Source organism: Macrotis lagotis, chromosome 6 (genome assembly GCF_037893015.1).
Source record: "Macrotis lagotis isolate mMagLag1 chromosome 6, bilby.v1.9.chrom.fasta, whole genome shotgun sequence".
Taxonomy (NCBI): domain Eukaryota; kingdom Metazoa; phylum Chordata; class Mammalia; order Peramelemorphia; family Peramelidae; genus Macrotis; species Macrotis lagotis.
This window is the reverse complement of record NC_133663.1, coordinates 154537599-154555714: the sequence shown is the minus strand read 5'-3', so window position 1 is coordinate 154555714 and position 18116 is coordinate 154537599.

Here is an 18116-nt window from a genome sequence, read left to right as displayed (position 1 = left end):
CACATAGATTCACTAATCCAAAAACAGTCGTTTATTTTACCCATTGAGACTATAGGTAGTAAGTTAATGAAGCTACTTCTTAAGCTAAAGAAGATACTTCTCAGTGATGATATGCTATGAACAGAGAATCATAAGAACAGAAGGAAGGTTTATACTTTCTGAGCAGAACTCTCCAGAAATAGGACATAGAAAAATTAATGACAAAATTATCAAAGAAGATGTCTACCAAAGATAGTACTTTTTTTTAGATTTTTGCAAGGCAAATGGGGTTAAGTGACTTGCCCAAGGCCACACAGCTAGGTAATTATTAAGTATCTGAGGCTGGATTTGAACTCAGTTACTCCTGACTCCAGGGCCAGTCTCTCTCCACTGCACCACCTAAAGATAGTACTTTCAATCACAGAGTACCACTTAGCAATTCTATCAATTTACATCTGCCTAATTTTCAAAAAGAATGGATAAGAAGTTTTAAGAATTGTATAAATGGACTAGATTTTAATAGTATTTCTTTGGATTCTAGCTAGAGAGGAAGGAGAGATTTTAATTGCTATGATGTTCAGGGGAAAAAGTTAGCTTAAGACATTAAATCCTGGGGGAAAATCAGCCTAATTTCAAAGACTTTATTATAGACTAATCACTTTCATGCTTTTGAAGAAATAACTCATAAATTGCCATCAACATGTCAGAAACCAACAACAAATTTTATTTAATTATTTTAAAAAATTATTTGACCCCAATATTATGTCCTACATTTTCGCATAAACTAATATCAAAGTCAAGACAATCTTTGCTGAGATAGGAAACCTATTAGTGGACCCATTTATGGGTTTACTGGAAATGTTGGAAAAATACCCCTGGACCTGATGGCATTAAATATTAGATTTGGAAGAAGTTTGGCAGACATATTTTAGCAACCATTTTCATTAAGTCACATAATAAAATTACGTCTCAAAGGAGAGGCAACTGTCTACTATCATTTTAATTAATAAAAAAATGACAATAAGAATGAGCTTCTAATTGGAGACTTATATGCCTAGATTCCCTCAATTATTTATATTTGCAACTCTATAACATTTGGGACTTCTTTTCATATAACGATTGATCTTTTGGATTTCTTCCTTTGAGAACTATCTGTTGATAACCTTTCACCATATATGGAAATGATTTCATCTTACAAATTTTGGATAACCTTCTTCAAAGAAACCTGCTACAGTATTTTTCTTTAGTAAACATTTTTCTTTTAATTTTAGCAGCATTAGTTTTGTTTGTGCCAAAACTTTGAAAAACTTCCTGCAGTCAAAATTGTCTATTTTTACCTCCAATGATCCTCTGTCACTTAGTCTGTCATAAATTCTTCCCATTTCCATAGATCTGAAAGATAATTCCTTTTATTTTTCCAATGTTATTATATGTCAACATTTTATTTGTCATTTAGAATTTATCTTGGCAAGTGGTAGGAAATATTGGTCTAAACTTAATTTCATCTAGTATGTTTCCTTATACCACTACCTCAAATTAGATAACATTTGTAAAAAAGCACTAGTATAGTAGGTACTATAGAATTGCTTATCCCCTTTTCCTGTTGCAGTGTTGATTTGGAGATCAGGAAACATTAAGCTATTATCTTTATGTGCTTCAATCTGTTGTGTACTAATCTGTTTCAACAATCAACCTCCGTTTTTCACTAGTGCCAAATAGTTTTGAGGATATTTGTAGTATGGTTTGAGATATAATTCTGCTAGGAACCCTTTTTCTCCCATTATTTTCCTTGATTTATTGTTCCTCTAGATGAATTTGACTATCTTTTTTAGCTCTATAAAGTAATTTTTTGTTAGCTTGACAAAACAATGAATGTCAATTAATTTAGATAATTCTGTCATTTTATGGCCTAACTTAAGCTGTGTGACCTTGGGCAAGTCACTTAACCCTAATTGTCTCACATCCAGGTCCTCTCCAGTCAACCTATTCCATAACTGGCCACTTGGCCCAGCTGACTGGAGAAAAAAGTGAGTCTGAAGAATCAGCAGAGCACCTTCTTACTGAAATCCAATTGCTGTGCTTGTCATGGCATCACCTCCCTAAGGTCAGGGTCTTCTTCAAGAATGAAGGACAAACATCAGATTTAGATCAATATATTCTGTCCTATTAAATTTTAATATTACTTAGTATCCTTTTAGTGTTTGTAACTGAAATGTTTAGATGTGTGTACTTAAATAATAGAATGGTTTGACATCTTCTTCTCCAGCTCTTCTCCAGCAAATGAAGCAACTGAGGCAAACATGGTTAAGTGACTTACCCAGGGTCATATAAAAAGGTCTGAGATTGGATTTGAACTCAGGTCTCTTTGACTTTAGGCCCAGCATTCTCTCCTCTGTAACATTATACATCCTATTTTTTTAACTTTTAGCAAAGGAATTTATTTAGAACAGCAATTACAAAACATGTCCCTCCTTTCTCACCCCAAGACTTTGAGGCAAATTTTTCTACATGTTCACAAAGAGAACCAGAAAAGAAGACTTAAGGCTAATGTATAATGATAGTGAAGAGCATGTGTGGCCAAATGACAGACTCACCACCACTGTTTTCCTTTCATTTCTAACCAAATTGTTTTCTAGTTCATGAGATCACATATCTTGAAAATGCTTTCTTCCTCACATGGCTATCTTTCTGCATCACTTTTGTCTAGGGATACCCTTTCTTCATTAGCTTAGGTATCTCTCTATTCTTGGTTAGATGCATTGTCTCCTACACATCCAGTCTCTTGGATTACTTAGTGAATGAGGAGAGTGGAACATTCCCCTCTGGGCTCACTATACTTCTCTATTGTTATCTTCTAATGGAGTCCCTTCCAGTTTCCTAAGTTTTGCTTGCTTCATTGACAGTAGAGCAATTCTTTTGCTCTTTAAAGTCCCATATAATATGCTCACCTAGTTTGATTAAGATAAAGAACTAATCCTTTCCTGATTTAATCAATAAGATCAACACCTCAAAAGAGATAACACATATTTAAGTATTCATGGTACATCCCATAGTTTTACACATATATGCCAGAAACATATTCATAAATGTAAGACAATACTAAACATTTTCATTTGTCAGTTCTTTTTCTGAAGTTGGTTAGCATTTTCCTTCAAAAATCCAAATCTTTCCTTGCTTTTCTAAATCAGCCTGCTCATCATTGTCATAGTATTATTGCCTCACAATCATCTACCACAATTTGTTTAGCTATTCTATCATCTAAACTAATAGATGTAAGAAGGTATCTCAAAGTTGTTTTAATTTGTATTTCTCTAATCAACAAGTTAGAGCATTTTTCATACAAATAACATTTCGTCTTAATTTCTTCCTCTTTTAACCATTTAATCAATTGGAAAATGATTCATATTCTATATTTAACAAAGTTATATCTGAGACCATTATGTGAGAGATAGTCTATGAAAGTTTTACCCCACTTTTCTGCTTTCCTTCTAATCTTGGCTACATTGATTTTATTAGTACAAGAACTTTTTAATTTAATCAAACTTAACAATTTTATATCTCATAATGCTCTCTATCTTTTGTTTCTTCATATATTATTATCCTATCCCTGAGTCTGATAAGATGTTTTCCATGTTCTTCTAATTTTCTTGATTCCTCCTCTCTCTCTCTCTCTCTCTCTCTCTCTCTCTCTCTCTCTCTATATATATATATATATATATATATATATATATATATATATATATATATATATATGAAATCTCAAATATCCATTTTGACCTCATTTTGGTCTATGCTCAATTTCTGCCAGCCTCCTTTCCAGCTTTCCTCATAATTTTTACTAAATTATTTACATCCTTAAAACTACAAATCTTTACATTTGTAAAACTCAAGTTTACTATAGTCTTACTGACTGTGTTCTTATATTTCTTGTCTTGTGGAGTTGTTGGTTTTTATTTGGTCCATTCTAATTGATGTTTACATTCATTGGGTAGAAAAAATGATCCACTGTGGTTTCTTTTAAATTCATGATCATGGTTTTTGTGCTCTTCCTCAGTATTGATTAAAGTAGTTATAGGAGAAAGTTAGACTTTTTATTCCATTGCTGCTGATCTCCTAAGTTATTTCCTCATAGACATCATTCTTATAATGAAACTCACAGAAAACAAAATTATAACATTTACTATTTTTTTAAATTAGCAAAGGATTCCCAAATCTTTACTTCTAGGCCTAATTATTTTCCTCAGTTTTAGTCCACCTTACCAATTGTCTATTGGTGTACTACTGAATATCTCAGCAGTATTTCAAATTCAATGTGTCCCAATCAGAATTCATTATTTCCAAGTCAGCTAACATTTCTGTGCCTCAGATTCCTAATTTGTAAAAATGAGGGATTAGGCATGAGATCTTGTTCTATGATCCTATAAATTTCTAAATATACATTCTCCGAAATTCTCTATTTCCATGAAGAGAATTAACACCATCCTAGTGATTTAACTTCAAAACTGTAAAGTTATCCTAGATTTTCTTTTCCTTCCCTAACAACATCCAGTCAGTTACTAAATTCTGTGAACTCTGCCTCAAGTTCATCTTTTTTTTTTTGCACTTCAGGTCCAGGGTACATAACATCTTGACTAAACTTTCATAATAGCTTCTGAATTGATTTCCATGATTCCTTTTTCTCCTCTTCATTAATCTTTTCTCTAAGTTCAAAATAATTTTCTTCGGGTCCAGGCTTATCTCTTTGCCCTCTTTGCCTCCATCTAAGCTAAAAAAATTCAGGCTGGGTAGATTTTAACAAATCTAACTACTTTTATAGTTCTATTTTCTATTAATACTCTATATTGTTAGCAAACTAAATTACCACTTCTTCCCTAACTCTTAAAACATCAAATCTCTTATCTCTGTGCCTTCTTACAAGCCTCCTCCATGAGTGTAATGAATTTCTTCTAAAATCCCATCTTCAGCTTCCCTCCAGCTTCAGCCCAATTACCACTTTCTCCAGGAAACTTGCTCTGATTCCTCCACTTAAAAGTGTGTTTTTTTTAAATTTACCTTGTACTTATTTTTTTGAGTAGAAGCTAACACTGTTTCCTCTGACAGAATGTAAATGACTTAATCTTGGTGCTTTTCAGATAAGAGACAATTAATAAATATCCTTTAATTAAATTAATGTTAATATTATTTGAAACATTTCTTTGAAGTTTTGGACCACATGTCTTTCAATTATCCAAGGAATGGAATTCATTTGGGTGGATAAGTATGACCCTATCATTGCTAATTCCTCCTGGCCATCTAACCTTTCATTGGAGCAACTCCAATAGATTCTAATTTTAGTTTCTATTAATGGGAAATCAGACTCCATCTAAGTGTTCTCACATTAACCTTACTTTATGGAGAGTCAAGTAGTTCAGCCAGGAGTAAGTTTTGTTAAAACTTTAAGTGACCTGAATGGAAGTGTCATTTTAACAGTTCTCCACCTCCCTTTACTGTGACATTCCATAAAATATATCATTAGTTTTCAATAATAGGTGATGTTCTTTCCTGTGCTTGCCTCTGACACTCAAGAGAAAGAAATATGACTTGTCTGATACAGTGGATGAGTATAATGTCTGTCTTTTGGATAATGACTAAATCCATTGTTTACATGGCCCATTAGTGTTTACAGCTCTGCCCCTTTCCTTCATGGTCTACAAAACATTTTAGTTTAGATCAAGTTATTCTTTCCCAGCAACCAATTCTCCCTGAATGGATCCCTCCTTAACTTGTGTCATCTGAGATACGTCCTATTTATGTAGTAAATACCAGGACAGAGGTCAGGACACTATCCTGTGTCCACATTCTATTCCTTCTTTTTTTGTTCTAGGAGAAGTATATCCTCTTCAAGTTCAAATAGTAGGTAAGTGTTGCAAAAAATAAATCTGGATAAAAGCTCACATTTTATTACATTCATGCACAGGTTCAGAGGTAGAAAAATGATCAAAAAAATCAGTATTTTATGATTTAAAAGGGATAAAATCATATTCCAATGTTTCCTTTTCAGGGTCACAAAAATTGAATAAACTTAAAGTCACAATCTCATACATCCCCTAAGGAAACAAACTAGTTAAATAGTTCTATAGGCAAAGTAAATCAGGTTACAGATAGATTATACTATATTTAGAGGATACAGAGTGCGCTGATTGCTTAGAGTCAACTTCAGTGTAATCCCTTCAAGTCAAATAATTTAGTAGCTTGGACTCCCTTTTTAGTTTCTTATATAAAGATGTTTGAGGCCCTAAGTAAATGTTCACATACCATGGGATAGGTTTCAGTCAGTTCAATATTCTCCTACTTAAAAGGTAACAACCCCTCAATAAAAATTTATAAAAAGAAATTTAAAATTACAAATTCCCATACATCTTGTTCAATGCCTTCATTTTAATAAAGCTATTTCTTGCTTTGAATATCTCTACTATAGATGTCTTCCTTCTAAAATTCCTGATTGGAATTTGACAAACTCTTCTTCTTCTTCTTCCCTTATTAATTATGGAACAATGTTCTCCAGAGGAAATTAATAAGTAGCCTGTTAAATAAGAGTAAGGAACTTGGTTTATTACTGCCATCATCATGAAGGAAAAGCAATGCTCTATTGCTCTTGGGTCAGTAACAGCAGTCAAGGTATAATGGAAAGAAGCTGGAACTTCTAGTCCCATATATATAAAACATACAGTATGGTTTTAATATCTCTGGGAATTAGTTTGCTCATCTGCCAAATGGGGAGATTAATTAAATTCACCAAGCTTAGTGTATAGGTATACTGGAATGCTTTTTAAATGGTCTCTAAAACCTATTCACATGGAGTTTCTAGTGACCGACCTACTTAGCCCATGAAATTATTTTGAGCATCAAATGTAATAAAGAGATGCAATTTACAAATTAATAGATACATATGTATTTTAGTGCATTCATATAATATTGGATGTCTATATTTGAAAAAATATACAAGCATATAAATTTTAACAGACAAAATTTGACTCCAGATCTTCTAACTCCAAATCTTTCTTCTATGTCACACTGATTCTTCAGTTTGTTGTCTTAAATAAATGTAATCTTGGTTTCCTACTATTGGACTTTTTTTTTACATGAATGTTGTAAAAAGAATCTAATTATTCAAGTGCAATGACAGAACTCTCTTTATGCAAATTTAACCATTAATCAAAGAGCATAACAATCTTCAACTTGACTTGTTTTAATTTCCCTAAACACAATCATTATCTTCACGATCTTTAGTGAAGTATCTTTTGTCTGTTTTTTTTTAAGTATTGTGTGGAATCGTTACCATTAATCACTACTTCATAGAGAAACTCTACCCTCTTGTGGACATTTAGGTTATTGCGGCTGAAGATCACTAAATGTAGGTTGTATTTTTGCAACTATATGCATAAATGGAACTTTTATAGATCTTAGAGGATCTGGAAGGAACTTGCCAAAGTCATTTTGCATAAACACTATTTTAAAAATGAGTAAATGGATGCCCAGAGAAGTTAGATGATTTTCCCAAAGTCCTCTTCAACTATTTGTTTACTTCCAGTTTTGTGGTACTTGAGAGTATTAGTTTCTGGAGGCTAGGTAATCAAAGTATTAAGTAGTAACTGATTGTGTCTTTATTAGAATCAATATACTCGATAGTTTTATGTCTTGAAAAAGACCTTGTGCCTTCTTTCAGATTATATTGGAATTATAATTGAAATACAGTTTGTGCCTAAGTAACTCTTTCCCACAACCCCATTCCCTCAGATTGATATCTACCATCCCTAAAATTCTATCTTTCCTTAAAATGGTTATATAATAGTTTAGAAGAAAATATTATGTTTTATAAAAATGTCTTTATTATAATCAAATATATCTTTCCACCAAAATTTTATTTCTATAGTTAAGGTGTTTCTAGATTATTAAAAGCTATGCCAGAAATACATAAACTCTAACAAGTCCTAACAAGCTGGGATGACTGAGTATAGGTCCACTGATGCATATTAAATGTGTCTGAGAAGTTTGGAGAGTCTCTTTACCTGACTTCTGGTAAACAATTGAATTAATTGTGTTGGTCACAGAAAATAACCTACTAAAGTGCTAAGGGGGTGTGCTCAGTGTGGATAGAACTAGTACCACACCTGATGAAATTGTGGCTGTTTTGATGCAATTGTATTTTAATATTGAACTAAAATTATTAACTTAATAAACAAATTGAGTGCTAGTATACAATTTATGAACATGTTTATTACATGGGATTTTTATCTTTAACTAAATCCATCATATCCAAATCACAGCAATGGTTAGTGGGATGAGTGACTTAGAGGTAGAAAGGACCTTAAAAATCACCAATGTGCCCTGTTTTATAATTTAGGAAACTGAATTCCAAAGAATTAAATGATTTTTCAAGGCTACTTGGATAATTGTCATCTAGAAATGGATGTGTTATGTAGAACTGAAACTAATAACATTTTAAATAGGATTCTACTTGTTTACACTGTTTTGTGAAATAAATGGAGGATACCAAGCAATTTAATGTCATATAGACAGAAAGATTTATTCCTAATATTAATTGGAAATTGAATTAGAGGTCGAAGATAATTTTATGTGATTTCAAGTGTTTACCTACCTTTTCCCTTTTCTTATTTTCTTTCTTTTGAAGGTATCATTATCCTTCTAGTCACCTATGCTTGCAAACTCAGAAATGTCCTCCACTCTTCCTATTTCCCTTAACCAACAAATCTAATCAGTTTTAAAGACTTATTGACTTTGTTGATTCTACTTTCACAAGATTTCATTCTTTTCACTCAAATGGTCACTATTCTAGGACAGGTTCTTATCACCTCTCACTTCAGCTATTATAATATTCTCTTATTTGGTCTCCTTTCCTTATTTCTATGCCTTCCCACCCATCATTCACATGAATGGCAAAGTGATATTTCTAAAACATAAATCATGCTCATATTACTCTTCTGCTTGGTAATCTCCAGTGGCTCCATATTGCCTCAGGGATCAAATACAAATTCCTGTTTGGCAATTTAAAGACTTTCGCACCCTAGCTCCAACCCATCTATCCAGGTTTATTACACATTTAAACCATTTTGTTTTGCATATATGCACACACACACACACACACATACATACAGACACACTATCTCATTTCCCATCCTTATGCCTTAAACTTTTACTACAGTGAACTTTATCCTCCTCTCTGCTATAAGAATTCTTAGCTTTCTTCAGATCTCAGTTCTTTCCACCTATTTATTGATATAATATCCTATTTTATTTTAAGATCCTTGAAGGTAGACCATATTTTTCTTTGTATCTCCCTAATTAGCTAAATCTCCTGATTTAACCAGTTTCTGAAACACAGTACTAACTTAAGTATTTTTTCACATACATACACATACACACACACACACACACACACACACACACACACACACTGCATTGCTTTTTGTTTACTATAGATATTTTGTTTTTACTTTTGAATATGTTTGCCTCTATGAATCAGTTTCTTTGTTGGTTTTGTATCCCTACTACCTAGGGACAGTATTTTCCTATCAGAATTTCACTTCCTCTTATGCCCCAGAAACATTAGCTTTTCTGTCTACCCTCTCCTGAGTCATGTCTTTTTATCCCTGGAGGCTGGGTAGCTAAGCAATATTATCATACATCGATGCCATACAATTATTTTTAGTATTACCAAGTCCATAAAGGAGATATAGATGGACCAATCAATAGACATACATTTATTAATCATATCATTAAGAACAAGTCTGACCTCAGACAAAGAGATCAACTAGTTTATTGGTCTGCTTTTGACAAAACCAAAGGAACCCAACACTCTAATGCTAGACCCTGGGAAATATACTGTGTTCCAGAACTTTCCAGACCCATTCTTATTCATCAAAAGTTACCTGTCCTGTGTATCTTTCCCTCAGGGTCCTATTCCCTCTTTGGTAACAATTAATCCTATTAACTGGTTTGCTAATGTTTAATAGATGTTAATGACATAATATATTACTTTCTTCCAACTAACTCACCTGCATTTTTAAAAGTTCCTACTAGAGACAGTGATTTAAATCAAAGGAATGACTATGATAGATAATTCAAGTTCTTCTGCAGGCCAGTGAAGGAGAAATTTGGAGGCAAGTGGGGCCTAAGTTCCCTTCTAGTCATATCATTGCCTTATCTTTCTCTAACACAGCTGAGACAATGAACACTTGGCTCTCACACAGATATTGTTTTGAAGACAGGGTTAAAGAGGAGCCAAATACAATACTTTCTAGACGTAACATGAGCAATCTAGGTTGTATTTATTTATTTATGGTTTAATAAGGGATTCAAAGTGAGGATGCTACTGTTACAGTTAGTAATAGGAAAGGGAAAAATATAAAGGGGTAGGAAGAATTGGTTGGGAAACTGTGGAAGGTGGAAAGTAGAAAAGGTTGGAAGGAGGAGGCAATGTTGGGGGAAAAAGAGGTGGCATGGTACTGTCAAAAGTGTACTGGTTTGGGGTGAGAATCAGGTTTTCAATCCTTGATCTTCAACTTATTAATTTTGTGATCTTAGACAAGTCACTTAATCTTTATGTGCCTCAGTTTCCAAGATCATTTATAGTTCTAAATTTATATTCCTATGAAAGGAAAAGTCATGTAGTGTCATAGTTTTTCCTTCTCTTCTCCATACTTCAGAATTAATTTGTCTGGGGCACTTTCATTAAATCATTGTCTGCAAAATACACTTCAGAATGATTTTATTTAATCTTCAGAAGAGTATTCTAGATGAAAAAGACTTTTTATGAGGGAAGGAAAAGCCCCAGGTGAGTAGTGCTGTCTAGAATCCAAAGATATTATAGGCAGTATATAAGCTGGGGAGGGTAACCTGGAGAAATCAGAGCATCTGGATCTACACCTCACCATGGGATTAAGACAGTGCTCTATGGAAGTGACCTAAACTGTGAACCTAATCTCTAATGGTGGTGATAAAGATGATGATGATGATGATGATGATGATGATGATGATGATGATGATGATGATGTTTGTCCTTCATTTTTGAAGAACATGACATGAGGGGAGATGATGCCATGGCAAACACATGAATTGGATTTGAGTGAAGGGATGCTGTGCTAAATCATCAGCCTCTTTCTCTTGCAGAGCCATCTGGGTTTAGTGATCAGATATAAATCAAGACAACTGCAGATGGCCCTGGATGCAAAGCAATAAGGGTTAAATGACTTTGCCAAGGTCACACAACTAGTGAGTGGTAAGTATCTGAGGCTAGATTCAAACTCCTGTCTTCCTCACTCCATGGCTAGTGCTTTATCTACTGCACCATCTAGTTGCCTACTCCCAAAGACTGATATTGGTAAAAGGGGTAAGGGTGGGAAAGAGGATTATGGATTATGCCTGCCACTTATTGGAGGAATAAATTTGTATGTTTGTGATTATATTTTAAAGTAAATATTAATTTTTAGAGCTTATATTTTTGCAAACACTTATAAATATTAATTTACAAAAGCTAAAGTAAAAAAGAATAAAGAAATGAATGGAAAAGGCTTTCATTAATAGCTTATTATTTTCAATGCCAGGTGATAAACACTCAAAATACAAAATAGAAGAAAACACAATGACAAGCTGTTGGCAACCTGAAGATGCTTATCTCCTTTTGGTCAGAGGGGCCTGAGAACAACTCCTACAGTGGGTAGCAGCATTAGGCTGCCAGGAAGGAGATATTGAAGAGGCACTGAAAACAAACTGTCTACAGTATAACTTTGTCCAGTGCTTGTCTTGTGGATAGATTTCTTTGTGGTTTTGCTTCATAACAGGAGATTTGCTAAAATGATTTGTTAGTTGTTTTCCCAAACCACATTTTTCTCAGAAGTGACTGGAAGGTAATTCCAAGGAGAGGAGTAGGAAGTATATTTGTGTATCTTTAGAGGGGTGCTTTGGAAAATGCGAATACAGTCTTTATCATGTATAGGGAGATGCTGGAGTGGGGGTAATGGTGGAAAAGGACAATATCTCTCTCTACCCCACCTTCTCTTATTTCTCCCTTAACTCATAAGCTGCTGCCGATCTCTGCTCGCTCCCTAGCCCTTGGGTCCATTTGGGTCTGGACAGAACACTCTGGACCTGCTTTAGCTTAGATCTAGTAGTCTGGCAGCCAGGTGCTGTCTCACTCCTCTTCCATCCCGTCCGCGTCCTTCTGCTGCTGGGAGACCACCTCCTAGAGGTTACCTAAGTGCGGACTTTCTGCATTATAGGTGAGTGTGGGGCCACAAGGCTCGTTTTTCCTGTTCCTCAGCTACCTCTGGAGAAACCCACGCATAACCTCCCCCCTCCACAAAACACCCCCCCACACACACACCCCAGAAGGAAGAGGCAAGGCACCCTATGGCAGCGAGCTTTGTCCACTTTCTCCACAGTTCTCTAGCTGGACACTAGTCCCCATGCCTGCCAGGGAGAGGGCGGGGCTGGGGCTGAAGGAGGAAAGGCGAATTAAGGGCTAGGAGAAAGGACGGCTGTTGGAGAAATTGGAGACGAATTCCAGAGAAATAGAGCATAACAGTGGGACTTTCTCAAGCTGTTCCCCACCCCCACCCTCCACCTGCCTTCTCTGCATATGGCTGCAACCTGATCATCTGGTTTCCCCAGACTGGGATCAGACCACCCTGGATTTAGTGGGGATGTGCAAAGGCAGGGGGTAATATGGGAGAGCAGTTCAGGTGGAGTGTTCAGACCGTGGTACACTCCAGCCCGACAAGACTCCAGGTGAAAAGGAGACCTTCCAGGAACTTAAGAAAAAAAGCAAGGATCTCCTAAAAAAAAAGACCATGCTGGAAAAATCATGGAACAGAAAGACTAGATTTTCTAGCTTCTGTGCATTTGATAGTCTCGGAAGAAAAAACACAGCTGGCTCAGTGTCTGTCCACTGGGTCCAATTACTTTTACTTGCTTTGTTCTTGGGGTGGGAGTGGAGAAACAGAATGGGAATTACTGTGCTTTCAAGGGAGAAAAGGGACCTTGAGAGATCATTTTAGTTCAATCAGACTTTACTCAATCATCACTATCAAATATTACCTCAAGAAATGGCCCTTTACAACACCCAGACTCTCAAAACCTTTTTCCAGTTAGGAGATCCAGAGGGCTAACCCAAATCCTAATTCTATTTCTTTGTATACTTTGCTGAGAGCCAACTCAAAGAAAAGCTCTTTATTATTGTAAGGTAGTCCCTGCCATTTTTTCTCCCTTTCTCTCTCCCCATATTTATGATATGCATGTATATGTATGTATATGGACACATACTACATGTATATACAGATACATGGGTATACAGAAAATGTTAAATTTGAGTAAGAAACACTGAACACTGAAAAGAGACTTCTCCAGAAACAGTTCTGAGCGTGGTTGCAAAGAAAACAGCTTCTCAGATAAAAGGGATTTATTAAAAGTGATTTTGAAACAGTGGGTGGTATTTGGTATGAGTCTTAAAGACATGAATTTGAATCTGCCATGAATTAGCTGTATAACTATGGGTGAGTGGTTTCATTTTTGATGTGCCTCAGTTTCCTCATGCATAAAATGGGAATACCTAGTTGCCAAATTGTCATGAGGACCAAGTGAGATAACATTTTAAGGGTTTTAAAAACCTTTAAGTTCTAGCTATTATTGCTGTAATGATGATGATCAAGTGTCTTGTTTCCTGGAACCTTATTTACATACAGCTGTTGTGCTGTAAAACCCTGATTATGCAGACTTTTTGGTAACCAGGGGACAATTGCACATTGCCTATATGCAGTGTGTGTGGCAGACATGAGAATTTTGGCTTTGCACCATTAGGTAGAGATGAATCAATTCATACCAAGAGATCCTGCTTTGAGACAGGAATCAGTGATGAGAGTCAAAAGCAGAAGGCAAAAGAAGAGTATAGTAGAAACAAAGAATCAAAGCTGAGAAGAAACAGAACAAAGAATGAATACAAAAGTCGCTGCCTCTATTCAAAACTAGCCTCAACCAACCAAGCAGAGGAAGAAAGGCTTCCTATTACAGTTGCTGCTGGGATTTAGTCTGATTGGAGGAAAGCTCTGTTGTTCAAAAGAACTAATTGCAGAAAAGAATCCTCTACTATTTGAAGAGTTAGCAGGGAAAAGGAAACACTAGGTTGCCTTGCTCTTTACTACAACTTAGAGTTAAAAGGCTAGAACCCCCTAGAATGTTTGCATTGAGCACTGGTAAGGCAAAGACATGAAGAGTTCTATAGATTTCAGACTTAAGGGAAATGTTTTACTGAGAGAGCTCACAACTGATCTCACAGAGCCAAGGAAGCCAGCCCAAATTGCTCTTCAGACACAAAGCTTAGGGTCTTTTCTTAGAACTGCTTTGGTTGCTGAAAGTAGAAGCCAGCAGAAAAGTGGCTATGCTCAACAGGAGAACAGAAAGGCTCAGAAACGGAGTGTACTCCAGAAATGGAGTATACTCTTTCAGCAAGCAATGTGTGATGCAGTCTATTCCCTGTAGAGATCAAGAGTTTCAAAGCCAGTAGTCTAAAGTTTACAGTTGCCACAGAATATGGCTTTCTATACTCATGAACCTCCCTGCTAGGTTTCTGTGTTGTACTTCCTCTCTTCAGTGACACTATGTGTGTTTTTGAAAGTGTGGTCTAGATTTATGGGTGCATGTTATGATTATTCTTCCTTTCATATTTCATATTATTTTGAAGTTCTGTCCCTCATGATTTCTTATAGAACAAGTGTTCCATCACATTTATATACCACAATTTGTTTAGCCATCCCCCAATTGCTGGGTATCCCTTCAATTTTTTTTTAGGTTTTTACAAGGCAAATGAAGTTAAGTGGCTTGCCCAAGGCCACACAGCTAGGTAATTATTAAGTGTCTGAGACCGGATTTGAACCCAGGTACTCCTGACTCCAAGGCCAATGCTTTATCCACTACACCACTAGCCACCCCCCATCCCTTCAATTTTCAATTCTTTGCCACTACAAAAAGGCAGCATGCTCATTTTAAATAATGGTTTAGCAGACAGAAGTGGCTAAAGCAAAGGCATTTACTAGGATGGTGTAAGGAGAATAGTAGCTTCAAAATATTCCTTTTAAAAATCTGTTGCATGGTCCTTCCTTCAAAAATACAAAATGTTATAACTGAGAGGAATGGAAATAATTTAGAATACCCTGATACTGAGGTATACATGTTTCCAAGGCAACTGACACCTCTACTACTAAAGGGCATTGGGGTCCTTTCTCTTCTTGTAGTATATACTCTACTTTCATCTGGGTTGCTCATCTGGCCTCTCTGAATCTGCTCCCCTCCATAAATTATATATCTCCCTTCTTCCAATTGTTGCTCACTAGTAGAAGCACCAATAAAATAAAATAAAATCACACTTCATTCTTTCAGTCTCCTTTTGTCTTATCTTTAGGACCTGTAAGTTTAGATTTTTAAAGGCCACCAGCAGTATGGTCAGACTTGGATCAGTAATTGGTAAGCTGTCCTTTTCAGTTTCATCAAGGAAATTTCTTCACATAAGGGATAACAATGTAGATCTCTCTTTGCCTTTCATTTAATACACTACCTCTTACTTCTGTCTGCCTCTTTGATTAAATCAGCTTGGCTGAGTATGAAACTCATCTCCATCATAATGAGAAGATACTACAAGAAAAAGTTGCTGTGATACCAGACATGGAAGGCAGGGGAGTTTTACTGCTGTTCATATGTCAAGCCATGTCTTTTGGAATAATTGAATTTTAGGAACAGAATAAAACTAGCAAAAGTAACATTGATGTAATATAAGAAATTACATTGAATTTGAAGACATAAGACTTAGATTTTAGTCCTTACTGTGTCACTTTTATCAGTTTAACCAAGTCACTTAACTTTTCATAGTTTTAGTTTCTTCATCTGTAAAGTGATGTGGTTGGACTAGATGACTCCTGCATGTAATTTCTAGCTTGAAGTCTTTGATTCTATCTAGAGGCAGAGCTCTATTTTGTTTTTACAGTGTTTTTTTAAAATCTCATTTCTTTCCTCACTGGATCTACCCATGAGGGATTTATTCCACTTCTAGGAAAAGTTGTCATAGGGATCTTTATTTAGACCAGTCTGGACAGAAGATGAGGAAGGTTAATTGACCTGATTGCTTTTCATGTGGAAAGTGTGGGCAGTGATCTCACAATCCAGAGAGGTGGTATAGAATTCCCTGTAGTAGTCTTGCAGTCTGGCATTACTACTTGCAGCAACCTCCTAGAAAGCTTATTGGTTGGAAACAATGGTGTCAAAATGTTTTCCATCCAATTCTTTTAGGTAGTGAGGGTCAAAATTATCACCAGAACAACTTTCCTGATAACTTTAGTCATTTGTACTCTCTTCTTCAGATTAACTCTTACTTACATGCTTGTTAATATGGAGTTCTTTCTATCCCCAGTGGCGAGCACAGTGCTTCATACATAGTAGTTGTTTAGCTGAAGTTGAACTGAGAGATAAATGACTCACTGCCTGAGGTCACACTTTTAATATTTGTCACAGCTAGGACTCATACCTATGAAGTTTGATTCCAGTTCTTTTGCTTTGTCTCCTATACTATATATATATATATATATATATATATATATATAGTATATATATATATATATATATATATATATATATATATATATATATATATATATACACGGCTCTTCTACTATTGTGCTAGAAGTCAGAAAGTTCAATTTTTCCTTCAAATTCTGCCAGTAACAAACAGTACAACAGTATAGTCATGTAGCCTCTCTGAATTTCAACTATAAAATAGCCATAAAAGCAAAGTATCCCAAAAAGTCTTTTTAAGGTATAATAGCTTTAGTAAGTATTAATTATTAAAACTATAAACTATACTAAGACTAACCCACTACAAAGGCTTAAAACTACACCAAGATTTTTGGGACATCTTGTATTATCCCTGTTTTTAACAGTTGAGTTTCAGAGAAATTACATTAGTTACCTCAGATTGTATTCTTTGTATCTGCATTGTATCTCTTATGGAGGTGTTGTTATAAAAGCAAATCCATTGCTATGATTTATGACTTTAAATGAGAAAAGGATTATGCCACATTTTGCCATATTTAATTGATAAAAATATATTGAACTCTGTTGCCCAGTAGTAGGGGGGAAAACATTGTATTTTCTTATACTTTAGTCCTCAAAAGTTTTAGCTAAAATTCTACCTTCTACGAGAATATCACTCCTCCTAAATGTTAGTTTCTTCCTTTTGAGATGAGCTCTAATATTGTACATATATATGCATACATGCATGCATTTTATATATGTACATATGTACATATTATATATAATTTATACATAGTTGTCTGCATGTAGTCTATTAGATTGAGAACTCTGAGAATAGAAACTGCTTTTGCCTTTCTTTGTACCCTCCCTAGCACATAACATAGATGCTTAATAATTTCTCTCATTAACTTGACAGTCTGTATTAGCATTCTGGTATTCCCCTTACCATTTGCTATTCATATGACCTTAGATAAACCATTTAACATCTATAAATCTTACTTTTCTCATCTATAAAATTATGGGGCTGGATTAGATAAGACTATTGGAAAATGGCATAAGGACACAGACACAAAAGTCATGACTTCTGCCTTCAAAACATTAATGTACTAATTGAGTGATTTGCCTTCTTGAAACAGAAAGTAAAAATATACAATTTGGTACCACCCTGTAAAGGTTAAAGGACTCAGGAAATAAGAGTATAGACTGAAGTAGTTAAAGAAGAGTTCTTGGGTTATTTGCAATTTAAGCTGGACCTGGAGGAAAGGCTTATTATTTCTTTAACTGGAGAGAATGAGAGAGGGAATTTCGGAATGGATAACAACAGAAGCAAACCATTTCCCTGATTCCTATATGTTACTCTAGGGCCTCTAAATACCTTCATTTGCCTCAGGAGTCAACTTAGTAGACCTTAGGACTTTGATCCCTGATTCCTCAATCAGATAATGGTTCAAAGGCTTTAAAAGCAAGCATCGTGGATTCAACAAAAGAATTGGTTTAGAGATCTAGAAGCAATAGCAAAATCATGGTTAGGTCACTGCTGGCATGATTCCCTGTTTGGAACAATA